This window comes from Hemitrygon akajei, chromosome 8 (assembly GCF_048418815.1).
Source record: "Hemitrygon akajei chromosome 8, sHemAka1.3, whole genome shotgun sequence".
Classification (NCBI taxonomy): Eukaryota; Metazoa; Chordata; class Chondrichthyes; order Myliobatiformes; family Dasyatidae; genus Hemitrygon; species Hemitrygon akajei.
In genome coordinates this window covers 74,979,969-75,000,251 of record NC_133131.1, presented here as the reverse complement: position 1 = coordinate 75,000,251, position 20,283 = coordinate 74,979,969, and the positions used below count along the sequence as shown (strand labels likewise).

The following is a 20,283-nucleotide window of genomic DNA, read 5'->3' as shown; positions in this document are numbered from 1 at the left end:
AGCTGGACAGAGGAATCTTCTTTAAAATAGGTTGAGAACAACAAAGGAATTGTCTGTTTCAGTCCATAACTAATCCTGCACAATTTAGAATTTTACCATGGATGGTCCCAACCCGGTGAAAGGAGGAGGGTTGGGTACTGGGTTAGTAACCCCAACCCATAAAAACCCAGAGCTCCAGAAATGCCAACAGAACCTCCAAAGATCTCATCCCCGGGAGAGGAAGGAGAAGATGGGCTAAACCTGGGAGAACATGAAAGACTGGCCCAGGACAGAGAACTCTGGGGAGTTGCTGCCAGTGGCCTATGGCCCAGTAGGGCTGATGGGCTTCAGTAAAAGTCATTTAGATTATGGCTTGGATGGGATCCTCCACAATGGAACGGCTAGTCAATTGTCAACAAATTTAGTATTTGAGTTTAAAGGGGAGAAAACTTGCAAAGATTTTACATGATACACTGTAAAATCCTCACCTGAAACTTCCATTGCAACAACTTGGCTGTAATGGGAGAACAGTATATGGATCTGTTCCAGGTAGAAGAGAGACCCGACGTGTGATCACTATGCAAGTGGAAAAGGAAGAACAAATGGATGTGGCTGCATTTTCGAATCTGCCAGAATCCATGGCGAAGGGAGTGTTTGGGATTAGCGTACCATTCATTTCACAGTCTCCTAAACTACCAGCTCAGGAGTGTAACTCCTAGTGCGCTGTAAAAGCAAAGAGGATTAACAAATTACTCTTTGGGCAGCTATTACATCTCGTAGAATTAAGACCATAGGAGATAGGAGCAGAATTAGGCCATTTGGCCCATCAAGTCTGCTCAACCATTTCATCATGACTGATCCATTTCCCTCTCAGCCCAATCTCCTGCCTTCTCCCTGTAGCCCTTCATGCCCTGACTAATCAACAACCTAGCAATCTCTGCTTTAAACATACTCAATGACAGCCTCCATAGCCACCCAAGGCATTGAATTCCACAGATTCACCACTCTCTGGCTAAAGAAATTCCTCCTCATCTCGGTTCTAAAACAAACCCCCCTCTACTCTGAGGGTGTATACTCTGGTCTATGACTTCCTCCATCATAGGAACCATCCTCCATATCAACACTATAGACGCCTCAACGCAATCAAGACAAACAAGACACAAGCTTTAATGAAAGCTATTTTTCCATAGAACTTTAACGGTTCACTCTTTCACACAATGCCCACCAGACATCCAAGGAAATCACTCTTAAGCCAATGGACCTCAACCATCAGTGAGTGCCCGGCAGAGACATCCCACCAGGAGTTCACGATGTCCACGAGTCACCTCAGCTGTAGGCATGCAATATCTACGAGTCGCACCCCAGTATGTACATTGCTCGAAGGCCACCCAATTGTGGGCACAAAAGCCCACGACCCATGTTTAGGAACAGCTTCATCCCCTCTGCCATCCAATTTCTGAACAGTCCTCTCTATTCCTCTTTCCCAGTATTTACTTTTTTTGCAACTTATGGTAATGTGTTCTGCCTGGACAGTTCTGCTGCTACAAAACAGCACAGTTTACAGCTAATGTCAGTGACAATAAACCTGATTCTGATCTATCACACAGCACCTATCACGTATGGGCCTGTATCTGCCCGGCCCATGGTTTCCAACTCCCCAACATTTAGTGCACACAACCCATGGTTCTCCAACAAGTGGGCACTGCTCCTGCTCTCCATCCACTGGGCACACAGTACCCATACACCCCTGAGTGGCCCCACGAGCTCCAAACCTCCCGTGGTTGAGCAGAACCACACACTAGCGTCCAACCAATGCCCGCAGTGCTCGTGAACCATCTGCCACTAGATATTATACACAAACCGCCTGCCAGTGAGTACACAGAAACCGTGAGGTCCCATGTGAGGGCAGAATGAACACGGGCTCTCTGCTATTACAGCAGGTAAGCCCCCTCTTCAATACTGGAGAATCCCAGCAAAACACAGGGCTCCCATGAGCCTTCCCCCACTGGGTACAGTACCCATGAACCCATCCCTCTTGGGCAAGGATTCAAGAACACACCCTCCACACCCATTGTGCAGTCCCCATATGAACTTCCCCAGCAATGGGCACAGCAGGCAAGAAACCCAGACCATTAAGCACAGCACCCATGAGCCCTCCTCGTCCCCCACCCTTGCTGACTTTATGAAACTCCATTATTGAGCATGGCACCCATGACCCACCCCCCTCCCTTTACTGGGAATAGCACCTACGAATCCCCCACCATGCACAACACAAATAAACACCCCACTTCAACTGGGCACGGCACCCATACAACCCCCACCAACACACACACAAAGTGTGGAGCTGATACTCGTGAACTTTCGCTTTAACACGATCTCGGGGGACATACTCTACGATTCATACCCAGCTATACGGACCTGAGGAAATAAAGAATCAACCTCCCGCACTCCCGCACTCCCGCCTCTTTTCAATCACCGCTTAATCCCAACAGGGAACACTTCCATTCCGTGACATCGAGACACGCTGGTTGTCTCTTGGAGTGACAACCAAAATAGCCATTAAATGCTGATGGTGAAAATTCTGACCAATCGTAGATCTTGAAGGTGGGACTATAGCCCTGACGTATCTTATTTGGAGGAAGGCTTTCTCCGTGACGACCCCTCCCTTGGAGGATCAGTACTGCTGGTCGTTTTTACCCCGTTACGGGTTATGTAACAGTAGTCATACCCAAGCTCAGTGGAAAAAGCTTGCTTGCATTTATCCTATCTATAACCCTCATAATTTTGTATACTTCTATCAAATCTCCTCGCAGTCTTCTACATTCTAAATATAATCCTAACCTATTCAATCTTCCCTTATAACTTAGGTCCTTCCGATCTGGAAACATCCTTGTAAATTTTGTCTGCACTCTTTCAACCTTGTTTACATCTTTCCTATAGGAAAGATGTGCATTGGATCCAAGATGTTACCAGTCAGCTCCCAAGAACTCTCCTCTGGGACATACCCTTCCTGCTGACCAAGTGACGCACACACCGTCCATGATGATATGAATCCAGCAATTAGTGAACACTGACCCACCTTCCACCATCCCATGTTCCAGAGGTTCAGGCTCAGCTGGGTTGAGAAGTCCATGGACAACAGGTTTGATGACGCAGGTCACATGGAAGGTAGTGTAATCTTGAGGGGTGGTGTCAGCTGGAGACAGTCAGTGCCTGGGTTAAGATAATTTAAGGTTGTGCTGGTGAGACACAGTGACGTCTTACTGGCAGCAAACAAACCTACTACAGATACTTTATTAATCACACTTTTTTTTGTCGATGATAACAATGATCAAATTCCCTTTCAGGTTTGTGATTTTGAAGTGCCTGCACAAACTCAGTCCTGACAAAGGTTCTCGGCCCGAAACGTCTACTGTGCTTCTTCCTATAGATGCTACCTGGCCTGCTGTGTTCCACCAGCATTTTGTGTGTGTTGTTTGAATTTCCAGCATCTGCAGATTTCCTCGTGTTTGCTCTTATTTGGAGGAAGGTTTTCTCTGCGGCGACCCCTCCCTCGGAGGATCAGTACTGCAGGGAGGCAAAGGGGACCCTTTCATGACTGCGCGAAACGGAGTCATCGGATGATCATCGGAAATAAAAATAAAACTCAAAGTATAAACCTGAAAGAAAACAAATCATCACTGGAACTACTCAGCAGGTCAGGACGGAGAAGCAACGATAACGTTCCAGGTCAATGATCTCTAATGAGTTGAATATATCCGACTCATCCAAAGGATGAGACTTTTCATTCCAGAACGAAGGAGATCATGTCCTCGTTTTTCAACGAAAGGGGTTCCCTTCCTCCAACATCAACGCTGCCCTCAACAGCATCTCTTTCAAGCATGCACGTTTTTCACACACGTTTGCTCTTTCCCCATCCTCCCGCCACCTTAACAGGGTAGTGTTCCTCTTGCCCTCACCTATCACCACACCAGCCTCCGCGTCCACCACATAATTCCCTGTCACTGCCACCACCTCCAATGGGATTCCACCACCAAGCGCAACTCCCCCCCAACCCCCGCCAATCTTATGCTTTCCGCAGAGATTGCCCCCTACGCAAGTCCCTTGTCCATTCACTCCTGGCACTTACCCTTGCAAGCGTAACAAGTGCTACACCTGTCCCTACACCTCCTTCCTCACTACCATTCAGGGCCCCAAACAGTCCTTGCAGGTGAGGCGATACTTCGCCTGTGAGTCTGTTGTGGTCATCTACTGTGCCCAATGCTTCCAGTGTAGCCTCCTCGATATCGGTGATACCCGACGTAGATTGGGAGAACATTTCGCTGAGCACCTACTCTCTGTCTGCCAGAACAAGCGGGATCTCCCAGTGGCCGCCCATTTTAATTCCACTTCCCATTCCCATTTATGTCCATGATGCACCATCAATAACTCTCTCTGAGATGTGAAGGCGAGATATTGGCTTTTATTGACTGGAAGAAAGAACAAGCAGTAGTTGACCACCATACTACATCCTGGAGACTGAGGGCCGGGCTCAGGCCTCAATCGCCTTTATACCGGGGTCTGTGGGAGGAGCCACGGTCAGTGGGAGGGGCCACAGGAGCAGTCAGCAGGGGGCGTGTCCAGACAGGTATATGTAGTTCACCACATTCACCCCCCCCCCCCTTTATTTTAAAAGAGAGTCCACATGGGGCGAAGTTTCTTACAAGTATATTTACAGGTTAAGTCTATCAGGTGGTCGAATCTGTCGCTGCGATCGCACAGGTGCCAGTGGTGATTGCACCGGAGACGGTGGTTGTGCTGGTTCCGGCCTAACTGGAGGTGTCAGCCCACTGGGCGTCAGTGATCCCTCATGCGTGTGCGAGGCGCCTGGTATATGCGCGTATGAGACGCCCGTTATAGGAGTGTCGTGAGGAGTCTGTGTAGGGCTCGGTGTGCGGGGTGTCACCTCGGGTACAGGGTTCATAGTTACCATGGCGTGTTCGGGGTAGTGGTCTGCTACTCCTGTGGGCGCCAGGTCGCGGACGGAGACCGTGTCCTCCTGCCCATCAGGTAAGACCACGTAAGCATACTGGGGGTTTGCATGTAGAAGGTGAACCCTCTCAACCAGCGGGGAGTATTTATTGCTCCTCACATGTTTCCAGAGCAGCACTGGCCCTGGGGACGTCACCCAAGCCAGTAGGGTGGTCCCAGTGGCAGACTTCCTGGGAAAAGAGAATAGGTGCTTGTGAGGGGTGGCATTGGTGGATGTACATAACAAGGAGCGGATAGAGTGGAGGGCCTCAGGGAGGACCTCCTGCCATCAAGAGACCGGCAACCCTTTTGACTCTAGGGCTAAAAGTGTGGCCTTCCACACTGTGGCATTCTCCCTCTCCACCTGTCCATTTCCCCGGGGATTATAACTCGTGATCCGACTAGTAGCAATGCCCCTAGCCAGCAGGTACTGGCACAGCTCGTCACTCATAAAGGAGGACCCTTTATCACTGTGGATATAGCAGGGATATCCGCACAGAGTGAAGAGCTGGCGCAGGGCTTTTATGATGGACGTGGTAGTGGTGTCGGGGCAGGGAATGGCAAAAGGGAACCGCGAGTACTCATCGATAATATTGAGAAAGTAGACATTGCGGTCAGTGGAGGGAAGGGGCCCTTAAAGTCAACACTCAGTCGCTCAAAGGGGCGGGTGGCCTTGATAAGTTGCGCCTTTTCAGGACGGTAAAAGTGTGGTTTGCACTCAGCGCAGACTTGGCAGTCCCTGCTCATCGTCCTGATGTCCTCAAGGGAGTACGGCAGGTTCCGGGCTTTCACTAAATGGTAAAATCGGGTGACCCCCGGGTGGCAAAAATGTGCATGGAGGGTGTATAGCTGGTCGAGCTGTGCGCTGGCACATGCTCCCTGGGATAGGGCATCAGGGGGCTCATTGAGCCTTCCAGGCCGGTACAGGATATCATAGTTGTAGGTGGAGAGTTCTATTCTCCACCGCAAAATTTTATCATTTTTGATTTTGCCCCGCTGTTGGTTGCTGAACATGAATGCAACTGAGCGCTGGTCGGTCAGCAAGGTGAACCTTTTGCCGGCGAGATAGTGCCTCCAGTGCCTAATAGCTTCCACTATGGCCTGGGCTTCTTTCTCCACCGCGGAGTGCTGAATTTCAGAGCCTTGAAGGGTATGAGAAAAGAATGCTACTGGCCTGCCTGCCTGATTGAGGGTAGCAGCAAGCACAAAATCTGAGGCGTCACTCTCTACTTGGAAGGGAATATTCTCATCCACCATATGCATCGTTGCTTTGGCAATGTCCCCTTTGATGTGGCTGAAGGCTGCACGGGCCTCGGCAGAGAGGGGAAAAGTGGTAGACTTGACCAGGGGGCGGGCCTTGTCTGCGTAATGAGGGACCCATTGGGAGTAATAGGAAAAGAAGCCCAGGTACCGTCTGAGGGCTTTGAGGGTGGTGGGAAGAGGGAGTTCTAACAGGGGGCGCATACGGTTGGGATCTGGGCCAATGACCCCGTTTTCCACGACATACCCAAGGATAGCGAGTCGGGTGGTTCCGAACACACACTTGTCCCTATTATAAGTAAGGTTCAGGGCTTTGGCCACTTGGAAAAATCATTGGAGGTTGGCGTTGTGATCCGGCCAGTCGTGACCACAGATGGTGATGTTATCCAGATAGGGAAATGTGGCCTTCAGTTGGCACTGGTCTACCATTCCGGCCACTTCCCTCTGGAAGACCGAGACACCATTTGTGAAACCGAATTGGACGCGCAGGAAGTGATAGAGCCTGCCGCCCACCTCGAAGGCGGTGTAGGGGTGGTCCTCTGGGCGGATGGGGAGCTGGTGATAAGCGGATTTCAGATCTATTGTCGAGTACACCTTGTACTGAGCTATCTGGTTGACCATATCCGCGATGCGGGGTAGGGGGTACGCGTCAAGCTGCGTGAACCTATTGATGGTTTGACTATAGTCCACGACCATCCTATTTTTCTGCCCGGTCCGAACAACAACCACCTGGGCCCTCCAAGGACTTGTGCTTGGCTCAGTTATCCCCTCCCTGAGCAGCCGCTGCACCTCTGACTGAATGAAGGCCCTGTCCCCCGCGCTGTACCACCTGCTTTTAGTTGCCACAGGTTTACAGTCGGAGGTCAGGTTGGCGAACAGCGGTGGGGGAGGGATCTTGAGGGTGGAGAGGCTGCAAGTGGTGTCAGTAGCGCAGCTGTCAGCATGGTGCTGGGCGGGACGTGTGGTTCGGTGTGTGTGTGTGGTCAGTAGCGTGGTATATGATGAAGTCCCACAAAACTGAGGATTCCTGACAGTGAGTGGTGGGAGGGGCCCGTCATATGCCATAGTCACACTTTCGAGGTGGCTCTGGAAGTCCAACACCAATAGCACAGGCGCGCACAGTTGAGGCATGACCAGTAGCACAAAGTTCCGATATTCTGTGCCCTGCACCACCAATGTTGCTACACAACCCACCCGGATGTCTGTGGAATACAACCCAGAAGCCAAGGTGACCCTCTGGCTTACCGGCCGTGTCACGAGTCCGCAGCGTTGCACAGTGTCCGGGTCAATAAAACTCTCAGTGCTGCCCATGTCAAACAGGCAGCTAGTCCTGTGCCCCTCCACCAGGATCTCCATCATTGACCTTGCAAGCTGGTGTGGGCGCTTTGGTCGGGGGTTACGGAGGCCAGAGTTGAACTGCCGTCTTGGTGCCCGGTAAGCACCGGTGGGTAGGGGGCGGGGCATGTCGGCGCCGACAAAGATGGCCGCCCACATCCGGGCAGGCAAGATGGCGGCCGCCATGCCTCGCACGAGGCGGGCAGGCAAGATGGCGGCCCCCATGTCTCGCACGAGGCGGGCAGGCAAGATGGCGGCCCCCATGCCTCACACGCAGCGCTGCCCGACCCCGCTCGTGGTTTAGACTTACAGACCTTGGCGAAATGGCCCTTCTTCCCGCAGCTGGAGCAGGTCGCTTCTCAGGCCGGGCAGCGTTTTCAGTGGTGTTTTTCGAGTCCGCAGAAGTAACATTGCGCGGGCTTGCGACTGGCAGCAGCTGTGGTCGGGCTCGGAGAGTTCGTGGAATCGCGACTGGCAGCGGCGTTGACAAATTCGATCGCGGGAACCGGAAGCGGCGGGGTCTGAGGTGTCCACGGAACCGGCGGGGGATCGCGCGGCTGGACAGTGTCAGCATTGTGCAGAGCAGCCTCCAGTGTGTTGGCTGTCTCGATCGCCGAGCATAAGGTAAGATCGGCATTTTCCAACAGCCGCTGCTGCACGTACACTGACCTGGTCCCTGTAACAAAGGCATCTCGTATGAGGAGCTCCGCATGCTGTTCCGCCGTCAGTCCCTTGCAATCGCAAGTCCTCACAAGTGTCTGTAGGGCTCGGAGAAACTCGGCGCTCGACTCTGCAGGCCGCTGTTGTCGCGTAGCTAAGCGATGTCTTGCGTAGACGGTGTTCACCGGCCGCAGGCACTGTCTTTTGAGGTCATCCAGTGCCCCTTGGTAGGTCGACAGGTCCCTGATAAGTGAGTAAACTTTCGGGGTGACCCTCGAGAGGTGAATTCTTTGCATAACAGCGGGTTCAGTTGCACTAACCTCCTCCAAGTATGATTGGAAGCATGCAAGCCAGAGTTCAAAGGCATGAGCTACTTCAGGGGCTTGGGGGTCCAAATCCAATTTTTCCGGACGTAAAATGCTTTCCATGTTTTAAAACTTCCAGTCAATAAAATTGATGCACCATCAATAACTCTCCCTGAGACGTGAAGGCGAGATATCGGCTTTTATTGACTGGAAGAAAGAACAAGCAGTAGTTGACCACCATACTACATCCTGGAGACTGAGGGCCGGGCTCAGGTACCAATCGCCTTTGTACCGGGGTCAGTGGGAGGGGCCACAGGAGCAGTCAGCAGGCGGCGTGTCCAGACAGGTATATGTGGTTCACCACAGTCCATCCATGGCCTCCTCCACTGTTGGGATGAACACCACCTTATATTCCGTTTGGGTAACCTCTAACCTGATGGCATGATCATTGATTTCTCAACCTTACGGTAATGAGCCCCCCACCCCCTCCTCCAGGATTTCCCACCACCCCCTTTTTCTCTCCCACCTTATCTTCTTGCCCACTTTTTGCCTTTGGTGCCCCCCCCCCCCACCACCATTTATTTCTTTCTTCCATGGCCTTCTGTCTCTCACCAATAAACTTCCCAGCTCTTTCCTTCCTCCCATCCCCTTTCAGGTTTCCCCAAAACAACTTGTATTTCTCTCACCCCCCCCCCCCCACTCCGCTTTTTAAATCTGCTCAGTTTGTTTTCTCCAGTCCTGCCAAAGTGTCTCAGCCAGAAAACTCGATTGTACTCTTTTCCATAGATGCTGTCTGGAATGCTGAGCTCCTCCAGCGTTTTGTGTGTGTGTTCAATGTTTGTTGCGTTGCTTGGAAATGATAGTATTTAATTATTTCATTCTAAAGGCACCACCTTTTGGAACAGGTTATTCACGTTCTAACAAAAGAACATTCTTTGCCTCCAAGGACGAAACAATGAAATCACGATGAAAGTTAGGAATTCTCATTCGGTCAGAATTCCAATGTGTAAGAAAAATAGTCACACATTTATAACTACTTCTAACGTCTGTGGACGCAAAGTACATTACAACTCTGAATAATGGCTGATCTAGAACATGGCAGTTTCCTTTTTGCTGACATAGTTAAAAGATCCTAAATGGTTCAGCACAGGCAAGAAGGGCCAAAAGGCCTGTTTCTGTGCTGTAACGTTCTATGGTTCTATCCTGCTTTTAAATTTCTTTGTTAAAAAAACATGAAGCATTTTGATCCTCAATTAAATACGTCGCTGCTACCACTCACACACTTGTTTTGGAGTATTACTGTGGAAAATATTGACAGTACAGAAAGCCATTCAGCCCACTGGAAACTATTCCAGCACCCGACAGAGCAAATCCCTCAGTAGAGCAATCGCAGTTGTATTTCCTTTCACATCGTCATCAACCTCGCCTTGTTTTATTTTTGTTCCCCTATCCACACGAATGGGCAACTTAGGGTTGCCAGTTGACATATCGACACTTATTGGCTGACACAGAATTGTAAAGCAGGCTTGACCCAAAAGCAGAGGCGATTTTCACACAGAGAAACTCCCTTAATAATAGAGCACAAAATAACAAGCCAGGAGGGGCTACAAAACAAGAAGAAACAAAGACTAACCGCAACTGGCACCAAGGGCAACATCAGGCAGGGAGGGTGATAGCTAGGAGCAACTGGTTGAGACCAGCTGGTTCGATGAGTAAACAAGGACTGTGGTTAAATACACGGCAGGAGAAGAGTCTGGAATAAGAGGCTGGCAAAATCATATTAGCTGGGTGGAGGCTGGGAGATGCAGTGGGATCAGGCCTGTCAGCCTGCCACCGATCACCCAGGCCAATTCAGGTGAGTCTGGTGGATCTTATCAAAGTCATGGAGAAGTACAGCACATAAATAGGCCCTTCAGCCCATCTAGACCTTGCAAAACCATTTAAACTGTCTACTCAACCTCCACCGGGACCATAGCCTCCCCATATCTCTACTATTCATGTACCTACTCAAACTTCTCTTAAACATAGAATTCAAGCTTGCATGCACCACTTCCACTGGCAACTCATTCCGCACTCTCACGACCCTCTGAGTGAAGACGTGTCCTCTCATGTTCCCTTAAACTTCTCAACTTCCATCCTTAACCCATAAACTCTGATTATAGTGTGACAAGATCTGAAGGATTATTCTAAGTGGACTGTTCCTTTAAAAAGAGAGAGAGAGGGAGCAAACAGCGTGTGTGCTATTTCAGCAATGGAGAGAGAGAAAGTCTGTGAGTTGCCTTGGAAACTGAAAGGTGGAACTATATGATGGATAGCTCGTGATCAGTACTTGTGGAATATATACAAGGTTAGTTGGCTTTATAATCAGACACGCAGGACACCAAGGAAGACACTGGTTGAGCTTTGGGTACCCACGACAAAGCTGGGGGTTTTGCTCACTGTGTGGACAAAGGGGTGACCGATGGAATGCTGTCGGTGTGTTCAACCCTTGCCTGGGTTGATAGCGGTACCACGTGAAGAAGGCATCCTCTTTTTCTGGTCACAGTCGGTGACTGTAAGTATCGGGAGCAGTAGGACAATGTGGAAGATCGAAGGCATTGGCACTGGGAAGACAAAACAGCACACTCTCTCTCTCTCTCTCTCTCTCTCCAACGCTACTCCAATCAAATTCCAGAACAGAACTGACTACCTACCATACCACCATAAGACTGTATCATCTAATCACCTGAGCTGGGAGAAGCTTGGGAACTTTATTCATTCACTTATATTTGCATATACTTTTCTAACCTGTTTACCTTATCTTGTTTTATATTACTTTCTCACATATTTATCAATGAAATAGAGTTTTTAATGGAAGACTCAGACTCCAGGTGTGACCATTTCTGCTAGTTGTTTTTACCCATTTACGGGTTATGTAACAGTAGTCATACCCAAGCTCAGTGGAAAAAGCTTGCTTGCATTTATCCTATCTATAACCCTCATAATTTTGTGTACTTCTATCAAATCTCCTCGCAGTCTTCTACATTCTAAATATAATCCTAACCTATTCAATCTTCCCTTATAACTTAGGTCCTTCCGATCTGGAAACATCCTTATAAATTTTGTCTGCACTCTTTCAACCTTGTTTACATCTTTCCTATAGGAAAGATGTGCATTGGATCCAAGATGTTACCAGGCAGCTCCCAAGAACTCTCCTCTGGGACATACCCTTCCTGCTGACCAAGTGACGCACACACCGTCCATGATGATATGAATCCAGCAACTAGTGAACACTGACCCACCTTCCACCATCCCATGTTCCGGAGGTTCAGGCTCAGCTGGGTTGAGAAGTCCATGGACAACAGGTTTGATGACGCAGGTCACATGGAAGGTAGTGTAATCTTGAGGGGTGGTGTCAGCTGGAGACAGTCAGTGCCTGGGTTAAGATAATTTAAGGTTGTGCTGGTGAGACACAGTGACGCCTTACTGGCAGCAAACAAACATACAACAAATACTTTATTAATCACACTTTTTTTTGTCGATGATCACTGTAATCAGAGTTGTGTTTTTGAAGCGCCTGTACGACCTGGCATTTCGCGATGCTCTGCCGATTCGGTGAGCTGGTGACTCAAACGTGCTGTATGGTCGCGGCTATGCTGAGGCTACAGGCCAAGCCAAGGTGGCGGAGCCCGGGCCAAGAGCAAGGAGCGAGCTGATATTTGACTGATGTAAGTGCCAGGCTAGATTTAAAAGGTCGGGGATGTCAGAGCCAGAGCCGAGGGACAGGCTGGTGTTCAGCTCCACAAGGTTTTCTCCCCTTTGCACTGAAATGAGGCTGTGGCCTGCAACTACTGCCCTCCTGGACCGGCTCCAGTGATGAACTGGCTTCGTGGCTGTGGACTCACTTTCGTGAATTTTAGTTCTGAATGCTATTTGTTTATTTTTTAATGTTTGTCTGATTTGTTCTTGTTTCCCACTTTGGGTGTTGGATATTTTTTTTAAAGACTCCTGTTGGGTTTCTTTGTTTTGTAGCTGCCTGTAAGGAGACAAATTTCAATGTTGTATATATTGTACATTCCTTGATAATAAATGTACTTTAAACTTTGGACCAATGAACCCTTCAAGGGGCGGATCTCGAGTGGACAGGCAGATGTAGTCCCCAGGCTGGAGTTGGCTGGCTGGATGCCACCAGCAGTAGGCATGGTTGGTGGCTATGATGGCCCTCCATGCCCCCCTCCAAGCATTCTGGCATTAGTGAACCAGGGCCCTGGCGGATGGGACCTCCACCATTGGCTCCACTGTGGGGGTTGGTAGGATGAAGTACCCGTGGCAGAGGAGGTGTGTAGTTTGTGGGACAGATCGACCCAGATCAGATACTTCTTCCTTGTGGAAGAGCTAGAGGTGGCAAAGCATTGCAGAAACCTCTCCGCTTGCTGATTGGCTCTTCCTGAATGATCACTGATCTGTGGATGACCGCCAGAGGACAAACTCACTGAAGGGTGGAGGAGGGTGCTAAAGGTTCACCAGAAGTGGGAGATGTGGGAGACAAATTGTGGGCTGCGGTCCTACACACTGTCTTGAGAGAAGGTGTGGAGGTGAACTACCTGTTGGAAAACCAGGTCCACCATCTCAACAGCTGACAGAAGCTTGGGGAGGGAAAAGAAGTGTGTCACCATGGAGAATCAGTCCACCACTTTCATGATCACTGTGACTCCATTGGAAGGTAGCAAACTCATGATGAATTCCATGGGGCATCAGGGATATCGAGGGACAGGTAGTGCCCATAGAATCCCACAGGCCCACTAGTTGGAGGAATTGGATCACATTCAAAAAAGCTTCACTGAAATGATTCTAGGATTGAAAGGCTTATCATATGAGAAGCGTTTGATGGCTCCAGGCCTGTATTCATCGGAAATCAGAAGAATGAGGGGGGATCTCATTGAAACTTATCGAATGTTGAAAGGCATAAATAGTGTGGATGTGAAGAGGATGGTTCCTATGGTGGAGGAGTCTAAGACCAGACACAGCCTCAGAATAGAGGGACATCCATTTAGAACAGAGATGAGGAGGAAGTTACTTTGCCAGAGAGTGGTGAGTCTGTGGAATCTATCAACACAGGTGGCTGTGGAAGCCCGGACATTAGTTATAGTTCAGGCAGAGGTTAATAGATTCTTGGTTAGTCAGGACATGAAGGCATATGCGGAGAAAGCTGGAGACTGGGGCTGAGAGGCAAATGGATCTGCCATGATAAAATGGCACAGAAGACTCAATGGGCCAAATGACCTAATTCTGTTCCTATATCTTATGGTCTAAGTGCATCGAGGCCAGACAGCGACAAACTGATGGACATCTGTGAGCATGGAGGGCCACCAGAACTGGCATCGCAAAAAATCCAGGCACTGTCGTGCACCTGGACGGCTGGAGAGGGTGAAGGATGGGCCTACTGGTGCGTTTCAAAGTGCACGGCCACTGGCACATACATGCGGTCGTCGGGTCTGTCGGCTGGAGGAGATTCATGCTGCAGGGACTGGCGGATCTGCTTCTCAAGGACCCAGACGATCCGAGTGAGGATCTGGGATGATTGAATGATGGGCAGAGGGTTGATCACTGTTTCAGCTGGGTCGAGCTGTTGTGAAAGGGTGTCTGCCTTAGTGTTGTTGCAGCCGGGTTGGTAGAAGATGATGAAGTTGAGTTGCTCAAAGAAGAGGCCTAGCAAGCCTGAGATAGGTTAATTTGGCATGTCTATTGTATGGATATGAGGTTCTTGTGGTTACTTCTCTCCTGCAGGTAGGTGAGCAAAACAGCACACAATACTCCAAATTAGGCCTCACCAATGTCTTATATAACTTCAACATAACATCCCAAATCCTTTACTCAATACGGAGCTAAAATGGCGTCAAGTGACTGCTGCAAAATACAGCTTAATTCCTCTCTTTAATGTGTACGTCCTCTGATAACAAATGAAATAATTTGATCTATAAAGGCCAATGTGCCAAAAGCTTCCCTTATAACGCTACCTGCCTGTGATGTCACTTTCAATGAGTTATGAACCTATATCCCCAGATCCGTTTGTTCTGCACCACTCCTCAGTACCCTTCCACTCACTGTGTAAGACCTGCTGTGGTTGGCCCCACTCAAGTGTAACATGTCACACCCGTCTGCACTAAATTCCATCTGTCATCTTCCAGTCAGTCCAGATCTCGCTGCAAGCTTTGATAGTCTTCCTTGCTGTCCACCACACCACCAGTCTTGGTGTCATCCACAAATTTACTGATCCCGTTTACCACACTATCATCCAGATTGTTGACAAACAACAATGCACCCAGCACCGATCCCTGTGACACTCCAACAATTGCAGACCTCCAGTCAGAGAGGCAGCCATCTACTACCACTCTCTGGCTTCTCCTGTCTAATCCAATTTATTACCTCATCTTGAAGGCCAAGCAACTGACCAACCTCCCATATGGAACTTTGTCAAGTGCCTTGCTGAAGTCCATGTAGACAACATCTGCTGCCTTGCCTGCATCCACTTTCCTGGTAACTTCCTCTAAAAACTCTATAAGATTGGTTAGACATGACCACCATGTACAAAACCATGCTGACTATCCCTAATCAGTCCTTGTCTATCTGTATAATCATCTATCTAGTTCCTTAGAATACCTTCCAGTAACTTTCCCACTACTGATGTCAGGCTCACCAGCCGATAATTTCCTGGTTTACTCTTAAGTCCTCTCTGAAACAGTGTAAACACATTAGCCATTCTCCAATCCTCTGTTACCTTACCTGTCACTAAGGATGATTTAAAAACCTCTGCCAGGGCCCCTATGATTTCTGCATGCTTCCCACAGGGTCCAAGGGAGCAACTTATCAGGCCCTGGGGATTTGTCCAACATAATCTGCCTCAATACAGCAAACATTTCCTCCTCTGTAATCTATATACAGTCATGACCTCACTGCTGCATTGCTTCACATCTGTAGACTCTGTGTCTGTCTCCCGAGAAAATACAAATGCAAACAAAATCAATTTAAGGTTATAGGGTTAAGGTCTCCCACAGCTCTTCTGGCTCCTCACATAGATTACATTCTGATTTTCCAAAGGACCAATTTGGTCCCTTGCAATCATTTTGCTCTTAAAAGCCCTTAGGATTCTCCTTCATCTTGTCTGCTAGAGCAAACTCGTGCTTTCTTTCAGACCTCCTGATTTCTTCCTTAAGTGTTCTCTTGCATTTCTTATACTCAAGTATCTCATTCATTCCTACCTGCCTATACCTGCTATGCATTTCCTTTTTTTAAACCAAGGCCTCAATATCTCCCAAAAAACAAGGTTCCCTAAACCCGTTATCCTCACCCTTTATTCTGCCAGGCACATAAAATTTTGTACTCTCAAAATTTCACTTCTGAAGGCCTCCCACTTGTCAACTACACATTTGCTAGAAAGCAGCCTGTTGATCCATGCCCTGAGCTCATCTGCATTTCCTGTAATACTTCTTGCATTGAATTATATATGCAACACAGAATTAATCTCACCATGTTAGGAATCTTTTTGATTCCTAACTTTGTCTGAGATCTTAACATCTGTCACCACAACCTCTCCACTCTCTGTTCTGGCACTACTTCCCATCTCCCTGCAACTCTAGTTTAAACCCCACCGTGCAGCATTAACAAGCCTTCCCAATGAGATATTAGTCCTCCATCAGTTCAGGAGCTAACAATCTCTTCTGTACACCTCCCACCTTCCCCGGAAGAGAGCCCAATGTTCCAAAATTCTGAAACCCTCCCTCCTTGGCCTTTTGTTAAACTGGATGATCTTTCTCTTTCTGGCCAAACTAACACATGGTACAGGCAGCAATCCTGATATCACAACCCTGGAGGACCTGTCCTTTAACTTAGCACTTAATTCTCTGAACTCACTTTGCAGAACCTAGTCACTCTTCCTGCCCATGTCACTGGCACCTATTTGGACCACAACCTCTGACTGCTCACCCTCCCACTTAAAAAGATCTGAGATGTCCCAGATTCTCGCATCCTGGAGGCAACATTCCATCCGGGAATCTCATTCATGTCCACAGAACATTATTTTGTTCCCCTAACTTATGAATCCTCTATCACAATGGCTCGTTCCTTCTCCCTCCTTCCAGACTGAGCCACAGAACCAGACTCAGTGCCAGAGAGCTAACTACTGTTACTTTCAACTAGTAGGCCATTCTGTTGCTCCATTCCGTCATATCCAAACGGTAGCCACCATTGATGCTGTTCTCACCTGTGTCTCCTCCATTTCCTAGTCATCCCCGCTCACCCCATCTTCCCACCACCTTAACAGGGATAGAGTTCCTCTTGTCCTCATCTACCACCTCATGAGCCTCTGCACGCAACACATCATCCTCTACATGTTCTGCTATCTTCAGCAGGATCCTATCACCAAACACATCTTTGCCTACCTGCCAATCCGAGTCTCCACAGTGATCGCTCCCTTTGTGATTCCCTTGTCCATTCATCCCTCCTCACTAATCTCCCTCCTGGCACTTATTCCTGCAAGCAGCAGAAATGCTACACCTGCCCATTCACCTCCATTCAAGGCCAAAAACAGTCCTTCCAGGTGAGGCAACATTTTACCTTTGAATCTGTTGGTGTCATCTACTGTATCCAGTGATCCCAATGAGGCCTCCCCTACATTGGTGAGATCCTGTGTAGATTGGGGCACCACCAGCTCAATGAGAGTTATCCAGAAAAAAAGAACAAGCAATGTGGATGTTTTGGAAAATGACATCTTGTGAAAGGGACGGACGGATACATTACAAATGCATCAAAATAATTAAGGAACGGATGGTTGAAGTAATTTTAGAATGATGCCAGGAAGAACTCAAAGAGTTAAAGAAGGGCGTACTGGGGGTCGTCACGTGATGACGTAGGATCGAGATGTTGGGAATCCAGCTCCCTCGTAAAAAGTAATGAAACAAAGTTTAAGTGAAGAAGAGTTAATAAATACCTACTAGAAACTACTTATAAGCAACTCAGGATTACTTTTAGATATGGCTCCTAAAATGAAACAGAAGAAAGCTACTACTTTGAAGACCGCGCAAGTCGGCAGGGAAAAAGGGGCCAACCGTCTCGGTGAAGCCTCGTACTCAAGTTAGATCTCCTCCCGGCGAAGTACATGACACTTCTGATGGTGCAGGACAGGAAATTGTGGCAATATCAACAGTCTCTAAGAAGAAACGGCAAGAACAACGCATGTACGAAGAAACAAGTACGCATGAACTGGTACAAATAAAACTACAAGTCCCAACTACAACTGGAAGTGAAATTGAAAGTGAACCGGAAGTAGAATCAGATTCTCTGGAAAACACAGATGAAGAAATAGATGAAGAAGAAGAAGAAGAAGAAGAAGAAGAAGAAGAAGAAGAAGAAGAAGAAGAAGAAGAAGAAGAAGAGGAGGAGATTAAAGGAAATGTAAAAGAAGTCCTGATATACACGACGCGCAAATTAAAAGCTATAAGAATAGATATTAGAAACATACAGGTTACGCTCGCTAATGTGGTGGAAAAACAAAAGAAGGCGGACAAGAAAGTTAAAAATATGGAAGAAAAAATGGGAGAAAACACTAAAAGAATAGATAAGATAGAAGATGATAATCTTGCCTGGACAACAGAAAGAAAACAGATGTTGGAAAAAATAGATGAGCTTGAAAATCTTAGCAGACGAAATAATATTAAAATTGTTGGTCTTAGAGAAGGTATAGAGGGAGATGATCCAATAAAATTCTTCCAAGAATGGATTCCGAAAACTTTGGGAATGGGAGAGGGAAGTCAGGTAATTGAAATTGAAAGAGCCCATACAGCTTTAAGATCAAAACCTCAACAAGATCAAAATCCAAGATCAATTTTGATAAAATGCTTAAGATACCAAGATAAAGAAAAGAACTTGAAGGCAGCTACTCAGGGTGCCAGAAAGAGAAATGGGCCATTGATGATAGAAGGGAAAAGAGTTTTTTTTTTATCCAGACATAAGCTACGATCTTTTGAAGAGGCAGAATGAATTTAATCCAATGAAAAAATCCTTATGGGAAAAGGGCTATAAATTTTTATTGAGTTACCCAGCAAAATTGATCATTTTCCTGGATAACGAAGTAAGAAGATTTTTCATTGACCATCAGAAAGCGGAGAAATTTGTACAAGAACTACCTGATAACTCGTGAGATGGAGTAAAGAATTATAGAAATGAAATGGACTAAAGATGAAGATTGAGATAAGGTTGGACTTGACGGACATTTGTAAGGAATAAGAAAAAAGAAAATAATTGAGGAATATTAACTGGGAGTAGAGACATTAACTTTTTTTTCTTCACATATATCTTCTTTATTCTTTTTTTTGCGGGGGAGCTGGAGGAGCTTCTGATCGATGGCTGCCAGTTTCACATGTACTATCATGGCAATTGCCATGACCCGTAAAATGGGGGGGGGGGTAATGTTGTGTTTCTTTTTTTTTAAAATATGGAACGCTTCACGAATTTGCGTGTCATCCTTGCGCAGGGGCCATGCTAATCTTCTCTGTATCGTTCCTATTTTAGTATATGTGCTGCCAAAGCGAGCACGTTGTGTTTCTTTTTATTCACAACATTAGTGGGGGGGGGGGTATTTTGATTGGGTTTTTTTTCTTATATATAGTTACCTTTCTTCTATTTTTCTTCTTTTTTTGCCTGGATGATTGGGGAGAGACACATAGCAACATGGAGAATTTTAAAGAGATTTCCCAAGGTATTATGAATGATTAATTTACTTAATTTTTAAAGTTTTAATGTCAATGGACAATGGACCTGTGAAAAGAAAAAGAGTTTTAACATATATTAAGAAAATGAAAGGAGATATAGCTTTTCTACAAGAAACACATTTAACAGAAATAGAACATAAGAAATTAAAGAGAGATTGGGTTGGAAATGTTATTGCAGCCTCATTTAATTCAAAATCAAGGGGAGTCACAATTTTGGTTAATAAAACCATACCAATTAAAATACAAAATGTAGTAATGGACTCTGTGGGGAGATATGTGATTATACATTGCCAATTTTTTTCAGAATTATGGACCCTTATGAACATTTATGCACCAAATGAAAATGATGCAAAATTCATATAAGAAGTTATTTTGAACCTGGCTGATGCACATGATAAAATATTAATAGGTGGAGACTTTAATTTTTGTTTAGACCCAGTTTTAGACAAGTCAACTAAAGTTGTTACAAAATCAAAAGTAATAAAGTTAACTTTATCATTAATGAAAGACTTAAACCTGATTGATATATTGAGAAAAATTAATCCAAGAGAAAGAGACTATTCATTTTATTCAAATAGACATAAAACTTATTCACGGATTGATTTTTTTTTATTATCAAAAAATATTCAGGATAGAGTGAAAAGTGTGGAATATAAAGCAAGAATACTGTCAGATCATTCCCCCTTGATAATGACAATGATAATGATGGATAAGGAGGAATCGATCTATAGATGGAGATTTAATTCAATTTTATTAAAACATCAAGATTTTTGTGATTTTATGAAAAAACAGATTCAATTTTTTTTGGATACAAATTCACACTCAGTTGAGGATAAATTTGTATTATGGGAAGCGATGAAAGCATACTTGAGGGGTCAGATCATAAGTTATACATCTAAAATTAAGAAGGAATACATGGCAGAAATAGATCAATTAGAAAAAGATATTACAAAGTTAGAAAAAGAATCTCAAAGATATATGACAGAAGA

At 46.7% G+C, this 20,283-nt stretch overlaps 1 protein-coding gene and 1 non-coding gene across 2 annotated transcripts in view; one reads left to right on the top strand and one right to left on the bottom strand.

Moving 5' to 3' along the window:
- Positions 1-20,283, top strand: part of LOC140732511 (AP-4 complex subunit beta-1-like) — an 870,212-nt gene that overhangs the window by 590,963 nt on the left and 258,966 nt on the right.
- Positions 19,012-19,118, bottom strand: LOC140732567 (U6 spliceosomal RNA). The gene has a single exon (XR_012100094.1). It is a non-coding gene; the product is annotated as a U6 spliceosomal RNA (small nuclear RNA).